This window comes from Parus major, chromosome 2 (genome assembly GCF_001522545.3).
Source record: "Parus major isolate Abel chromosome 2, Parus_major1.1, whole genome shotgun sequence".
Classification (NCBI taxonomy): Eukaryota; Metazoa; Chordata; class Aves; order Passeriformes; family Paridae; genus Parus; species Parus major.
In genome coordinates, this window is record NC_031769.1 from 52,480,840 (window position 1) to 52,488,764 (window position 7,925).

The following is a 7,925-nucleotide window of genomic DNA, read 5'->3' on the forward strand; positions in this document are numbered from 1 at the left end:
GCCCCTCTCCCGACCGGGACCCGACCGTGCCCTTCCTCGCAGGGAGCAGCCGGAGGGAACGACGGCCCCCCCGGGCGCGCCTCCGCTCCGCCAGATGTGACAGCGGATTCTTTCCCGCTCCTCTCGCCTTTCCCCCTGCGAAGTTTGTGCCGGCCTCCCGCCACACGGGCGTGAAAACGCCCGGGAGTCGCTCGGGGAGTAGGGCCGAGGAGAAAGAAGGGAGTGGAAATAAACCAGCAGCTGTCGCCCGCACATCGGCAGCTCTGCCGCGGGACGAGCCCGGCCCGGCCCGGAGCGGGGACTGCCCCCGCCTGGCCCCGCACCCCGCGCCTCGGCTCCCGCGCTCCGTGACAGCCATTTTGGGGGTTAGACACCTCGGTCCCCCCGGGCCCCCGCCTCCAAGTTAGGGAAGCGGGAAGGGGGCCGGGAGCGGGGCCGGAGCACTGGGAGACGACAAGAAAGTGGCCCGGAGTAGAGCCGGGGAAACAAAGAACTTCTCGCCCAAGTGGGTACGTACCTGCCGCCGCTGCCGCCGAGCCCCCACGCTGCCCAGGGCGGCCGCCCCACGGGAGCTCTCGGAGCCGCCCCGGGCCGGCACCGCGGCCCGGCCGTGCACCGCCCAACTTTGGAGGGTGGGAGCAGCGCGTGTCCGCCGCGGTTCCGATTGTCCCGTGAAGTCGGTGGGGTGTTGGCACAATTCCCGCGCCTTCGGACGGGCCCGCAGCTGCTAGCGCCCGCTCCCCAAGCCGCGCACCACGTGAAGAGAAAAGGTAAAAGGAAACACACGCCCCCCCGCTCCCCATCTCACTCCCCAGTTTTGTTTTTAACCCTCTGGTGCGTAGTTTTTATCTGGTCCTGCGGGTACGGTGTCCGTGGCCTTCTGCCAGTTTGTATGTAGATATATTTATGTAAAACATTTTCTCCCAGCTCCTTGCCAGCTGTTCCACATTTTCCAGCTGCCACTTCAGTTTGAAATGATGGACTGTACGGATCTCAAAGAGCCTTTTAGTCAGAGGTACGGATAGCTGTCCGTTTGATACACAGTGTCACGTTTTAGAGGCTGCTTCACTAAAGGAGCATTAAGTAGCAGCCCACTGCAAAATGCTCCTCTTCGTCGCGCCCCTGCTACTTCCCGCTTCATTTCCAAGGCTCAATAAACATGATTTCTTAAGCTTCAGCGTGCAGACTTCGTTTCTTTTGTGTGCGTGCTACAGAAAAACTTGGAAGCGAAATTTTCCAGAGGCCTTGAGATATGTAGCTGATTAAACCAACAAACATTTTTAGGAGGGCACGGCTGCCTCTCTGTCTCTCTCTCTCTGTGCTGTAGGTATCTGTTTTGAAATCGTTTTAAGTTGCTGGAATAGTGAGAAATCACTAGGTTTCTCTGTGTTTCAAAATTGTTTTTCATGTGTTCAACGAGATTATGGATAGAAATATGCCAGAACTGGCCTTAAGTAGTTTGAATATTTGTGCAATTGCATTATAATTTGGAAAGGTGCCTCACTGATTGATTTCTATAATTATTTCATTTAGGTCCTTTATTAAAAATTAATAATGATCTGACAGTTTCTTAATTATATATGTCATGATTATTTTGAAGGAAGACAAATGCAGTGTTTTAAAAGTAAAGTAACCTTAAAATGTAAAAATTGCCATGTTCACACCACTGTATTTCAGTCGTGGAAATATATATTAAAAGTAATGGTGAATGAGTTTAGCAGTGTAAACTGTAGGCAGCCTCTTGAGAGTTTGTTTATATAATGAAGGTTTGGGTATAACTAGCTAGTATGTAAATACTTTCAGTTTTGTGTATAGCCCAATGCTAAGAGCATAAATAATAGTAACTATGAGAGAAGGCTATTTTAAGGACAGGGGATTATTTCTTTAAAAGCAGGATTATATGAGTTTGAATGAGTAGGAAGAATGAGTAAGAAAAGGACTCTCTCAGTGTATGTGTATTCTTTTAAGCAGCAGTGGAAGCAAAACTATGGCTTAAGGTGCCCGAATGAATGCACTCTTGCCTTCTGATAGTAGCATATGGTTTTCAGCAGGACACGCTGTTTTCCAGAGCTTTTCTGTAGAAGTACTGCAAAACAAAGACATCACCTGCATTTTCCTGCATAAGTGGAGTAACATTTTTGGCTTGAGAAGGTGTACAGTGGCCAAGAAAGTGTTTTACTGCTGTACATAATCATCAGTTGTGAAAGATTGTTTGTTTTCAAACACCAGACCAGTTTGTAGCTAAGAAATAAAAGTATCAATGGTTATAAATGTTTTTTTGTTTTTTTTTTTTCTGAACGGTGTTGGAAAAACCAAAACGCTCAAGTTTGGAGACATCGTTATAATTTGTTCATCTTGCAGATAGATTACTTGACTTTTTAACAAGATAAATGTATGCACTGATACTGACCCATGAAAGTTTCAGTTACACTTCCTGCCTCGTTTTGGGGAAGGCTGATTAAATTACCTGCACTCCTGTAGTGTATTTGAATTTTATTCTGCATCTTAGAGAAAAGAATGGCATATTTTTATGTTGCAGAGTGTTAGTGAAAAGTTAGTCATCGTTGCCTGATAAATAAGGAATTCGAGGGCTATTAAAGCAGGGTTTATTTGGAGTTATGGAAGGAGGCATTTTAATGATCAGTGTTGCATGTGTTCAACTATATGGAGACAGAAATGTACAAAGAAAAAGCAGACTTGAAGGAAAAGTGAATCAACGAGTCATGAAATCCTCAGGAAAACCTTAGTAATGGAATGTTAATGCTTTTAGACTATAGTAGATTACCTTAAAAGTCAGGCTTTTCTTCTTTATGCAATTGTTGTAAATCCCTAGCTAAAGAATACTTTGAAGAAAGCTTTAGTTTTTCTGGCACTCATATTCTCTAGTAATTCTGGTTGTTTTGGAAGATTCAAGATATTTTCTGCCAACTTGCAGTTAGGCAATTAAAATGCTAAAATGGCTACAGAGGAAGCTTCTTATTCAACAAAAGGTTCAGCTGTAATAATGATTTCAAGTTGTCTTTTAACCACAGGTTTTATAGACATCCTCCCTTTAGACTCTGTCATTTTTATAAGGGAATTGATTTGTTATACTTTAAAATCAAATAAAATGAGACAGAATAAACAAAAATAGGGCATGGGTGCTGCTGCAAACTTTTCAAGTTCTTTCAGTGCATTTTTCATCTTTACTTTTATTTGATAGGTCTGTGAAATAGAGCTGTAGACTGGCAGACTTTAAATGAAATTTCACACTTTGATGATTTTTTTTAAACTTTGATATATTGACAGCAAAAGGAGCTGCAAAGCTTTTATATAACTTGAGCAGTAACGCCAAGCAGCAGTCAAACGTCTCTATGCATTTGTGTTTAACTGCAGAAGAAAAACATGTCCATGGGCAGTAGAGGGTTCTTATCAACTCCCTAATCCCAGATCCCAGCAAACCTTGAGGGCATGCCTCAGATCTTGCTGAAATCATTGTAGACTCTCACAGTTTGCAGATTAAATATGCTATGTGTTCCTGGCTCCAACAACAGTTTTATGAGCTCACTAAGCTTCCTGTTTTAAGATCCTTTTCTGAAGTTTTTAGGAGCTGCTAAGGGCGATGCTGTCTATGGCAAGTGGTACTTGTTAATTTAGGGACACTTTAGGTATTTCATTCTGTCTGTAAAAAGAGCCAAAATTGCTATTTTCAAATTAGAAGTCGAGTTGCACCGAAAAAAAAAAGGAGCTCCTTTAAAGAGGGATTCTGTTGTTTCAATGTGTTTGTCAGTACACAAGGTGACAAAGTTTATACGAGGCTTGATTTGTTTTATGGGGCTTGACTTTGACCGGGCTCTTTAAAAGGAGACTTTTTCAGTTGTAATTCTAAGCACAATGCAGCTTTTAGTACATAATTTCTGAGCCTCTTTTAACCAATTGTGTTTGTAGCAGCTCATTAAACATACCTTTGAAGTTCTTGTTCTCCTTTACATCTCAAAGAAGGGAAAATATATTCTGCCAAGAGTGAATTTGAGTGAATCAGGTGGTTGACCCTGGGATTTGTTGACCCTTCTGAACGTATGGGATTGCCCCTCACATTCAGAGTCTGGTCTTTTCCAGGTGCTAAATAGTTAACTCTTATATTTTATTCACTATAATCATGTTTATGTATTCGGTGTAATAGTTTTAATTAAAAAGGAAAATACTTATTGTCCAACAACATGTCTCATATTATTCCCGAGAGAACTTGAGCCAATTTTGTGCTTAAAGGTTATTCAGTGAATGAAATTTTGAAAGCCCATTTGTCAAGGTACTGCACGGTTTCTGTTGATTTTCAACCCCCAAATTCATTGTCCGCATGGCCCAGTCATTAGTCAGCAGTGTATTAGTGCTGCCTTCAGGCAATGCTGCCCAGCACTTCTTCTCACCATTATAGCTCTAAAAGTGTACTCTGCCGACTGGTAGAATTACTGCTCTGATTTCCGCTTGGCTGGTTTTGAGGTAAGTCCCCTCCCTACCTTCCAGCTCACTCTAATCCCTGCTTTCTTTTAAGGCTCCTTTCTGAGAGATTTAGGGGAAAACTTTCTTAAAGATTGTGCTGGCATCATACTGTGGTTTTGTTGTGGTGTACTCTGTACATGTAAATTGTACCTGCCTTACCTTGAAAGTGTATTAAATTGGCTGCTGACCTGAAGAGTTGGTTTTTCTCTTTAAGAACAAAATAAGAAATGAGACAGTATATTGATGTTAAAAACCCCTGCAAGGTTATTTAGATTACAACAAGGGACAAAGTAATTGGGATAGAATGTGTTTGTCTCTAAATAGTTGTTCCATGTCAGAACTGATAATATCAGAATGCACTACAAGGAGATCTGATTGAATAATTTTCTTAGCTGAAGTTGCCACTCAAATGTCAAATGATTTTTTACACTGATTATCAAGATGATTACGCCTTTTTAAAAATTTATTGTTTATTTTTTTCTGATGCTCAAGATGTTGCTGCATTTTTTTGGTGTCTGATACTTAGTTTAGGGTAAAGTACCCAACAGACCTTTTGGTGGTTTAGAGCTGAACCTCCCCTAGTAATGTTTGCCGCTTTGTATGAGGCTCTGTTTTCTTTGCATACAAATCTGTTAATGTCAAGAAAATCAACTGCGTGTAAAGAATACATCATCCAGCTGCCCAGAGAATGAAGCCTTCATTAGATAAGATGTATGAATACCTGAAACTGAAGAGTCAGAAACACAGATCAAGTTAGTGTCAGTTCAGTACGCTGTTCTGAACCATGTATATTAAAATGAAATCCTAGCACTACTGATTCTTAACTAGCAGGACATAGTTTGGTCTTGGCTGATTGGCTCTTCAGTTCACTATGGATGTTTTTTCTAGGTAAATAATACAGCTGTATAATTCTGTGATTACATTATTTTAACAAGGACAGTGGATTGAGGATTGTGCATTTGTAATGCAGCTGTTCAGTTCAGTTGTGCCGTTGTTTGTCCAGTAACAAAAACATGAAGGAATCGTAATGCAGTTTTCCTGCTATTAGGAGACAGGTGTAAAACTTAAAGTAAACTATAAAAGCTGAAGATAAAGTTTTATAAAGTACCGTTCACACTTTAAGTTCTTCCTGGTTATATGGAGATTTCCTAGCTCTTTTACGTGCTAAATTATCCATGTTGGGTTAGAACATGAAACTGTGGATGAAGGTATCCCTTAACCTGAGAGTATGCTGAGGAGATAAACAGGCTTCCAGGAATGGGACTGTGATCAAAACATGGCACTTTCAAAAACATTCTACTTGATTCCTTTGATCTTGTTTTAAAATGCTAATTGTAAAATATGGAATACAGTCTTTTCTTCTTTCATTTGCATATCATAAGTTGGGAACAGAAGGCACATCTTTGCAATAGATGTACATTAAGTACATTCTTCTTGAGCTCAGTTCCTGTATAGATTGACATTGATATATAGATCTAGTTTTGTTTCTAAGGAATCTTTCATCTGTTGGAATTGATGAGATAAAGCAAAAAGTGTAAAGAAAGTGGTCATTTCACTGGAATGTTGAGCTCCAGTGCTTGAAATGAGAGTATTTCTGCATTTTTCTGTCGAAGTTATAGTGACTTCTTACTTGACTGAGAGGTGCAAAGCACATCCATTGCAGATGTTTGTAATTTGCTTTACCAAGCTAAGAAGGCAAAAACAAAAAGGCAAAGGTGAAAGCAGCCTGTACTGTCAGCATAAGTATCCTAGGAACAGTATCAGCAGAGGAAGTCATAGACTACGTTATCCATACAGCATTTCTTGCTGTTGTCCCCCTCGCTGCTCTCTCAGAATATTCCTGGCCTTTCAGATCCTGACTCTATGAATGAACCAAAATCCAGGTTTCATAAAACAAATGTCTTGCCAAAGGAAGTCACTGCACTGTTGCTTAAGTTTGTTTTGGATTTATTGCTGCTGAATTCCTGAAGAAAGACAGGGGCAAAAACAGAGTGTAGACTAGGTAGGGAAGTTCGAAGTAGTGCCCCTCATTGTAACCTATTGCTACAAAGAGTACAGTCCACAGGAGAATTTTTTCCTACCCCCCTGTGCTAATTCTTCTACGGCTAATCTTACTTTGACATAATTATTAGAGTTTTTCCTGCTGCAGAATTTGAAGCACAAGAACAAGTAGGATTGCAAAACAAGCAGTAACAGCTTATTCTGAGTTTCTGAGCAATATTAGGCAGTTTAATTGGAAGGAGTTCTGATTTCTCAGGGTAAGTGCATTATTAGTTTTAGACACACCCCCCTGTCCCCAAATATATTAAAGTGTTTGGAGACTTGAAAGATATATAGCACTTTCTATTTTTTAAGAAATAAACTTTATTCTTTCCATTGTGTTTAGATAGTTTGTAAGAGAGTCAAAAAAGGAGTAAGGAAACCCAAGACCATGTGATAAAAAGAACAAATGCTTAAATGCAGAGTTAATGACTTGATTTGTTTTGTTTTTGTTATGGGGTTGGTTGTTTGTTTTTCTTAATTTTAAAGTTCAGTTCCTTACTGTAAAGACTTTCATTCAGTGAATTGATTGTAAAATTTTACCTCAGAGGATATATCATATCTGAATTGTAAAAACACTAAGACTGGGCTCTGTCTCCATCAGCTTTGTATAGCATGTTCCCAAAGAGCAGCTTCTGTGAGGGATAGAGTAGTTGGAGATGGGCAGTTCGACCTAAATCCTTCAGTGTTGTTATCCAGTAAGTTCTATTTACTGAGTATGAAAATGAATCATCTCTTTCCTGGCAGAAATCTGTTTTATTTATATACAGAGTTTAATCTGTTGAAGTAATAGTAAAAACATTTAATTGGGGTTATCTTATCAGCTTTTTAAATCCGAAAACAAAAGCAGATATAATCTACTTGTAAAGCGGTGTGGTTGATGTGTATTTAAAGCAAAAGAGGTGCTGCCTCAGTAGAAAGTGTTGCTTATTTATACAATTGTATGTATTTGTTTAAAATATGTTCAGAACTTTTAGGTAGCTGAGTTATCTGTAGCAGAAATACATAAGCAAATATATAATTCCCCTGGAGTCAAGCAACTATTAGCATCAATCAGTAGTTCAGTGTACGCCACAATATTTTCTCACTTAGGATCTTAATCACGAGGATGCTAATAGCACTGGTTTGCCTAGCTGATTGCCTTTGTGTTTGTGATCCTCCCTTAATGTTGCCACAAGCTATTTAACCTATCAGGAATAGATCAGATCGTCATTAACCAGGCTTTAGGTCTAGTTGTTTTTCATTCTTTATTGGGGGGAAAGAAATCAAAGGAAAGTAACAAGGAAAAGGCAGAAGATAGTAATGAATTTGGAAAGATTGTATTAATACATGTTGTGTCTCTTAACTTGGGGTACTTTTCAATTTCAAGCTACAAATCCACCTATTTGATTCTGTCAAGCCTCTTT

At 40.1% G+C, this 7,925-nt stretch overlaps 1 protein-coding gene across 2 annotated transcripts in view; it reads left to right on the forward strand.

Annotated features, from left to right (window-relative positions):
- The window catches only part of GLI3 (GLI family zinc finger 3), a 207,140-nt gene that overhangs the window by 814 nt on the left and 198,401 nt on the right, over nucleotides 1-7,925 (forward strand). The window lies entirely within an intron of this gene.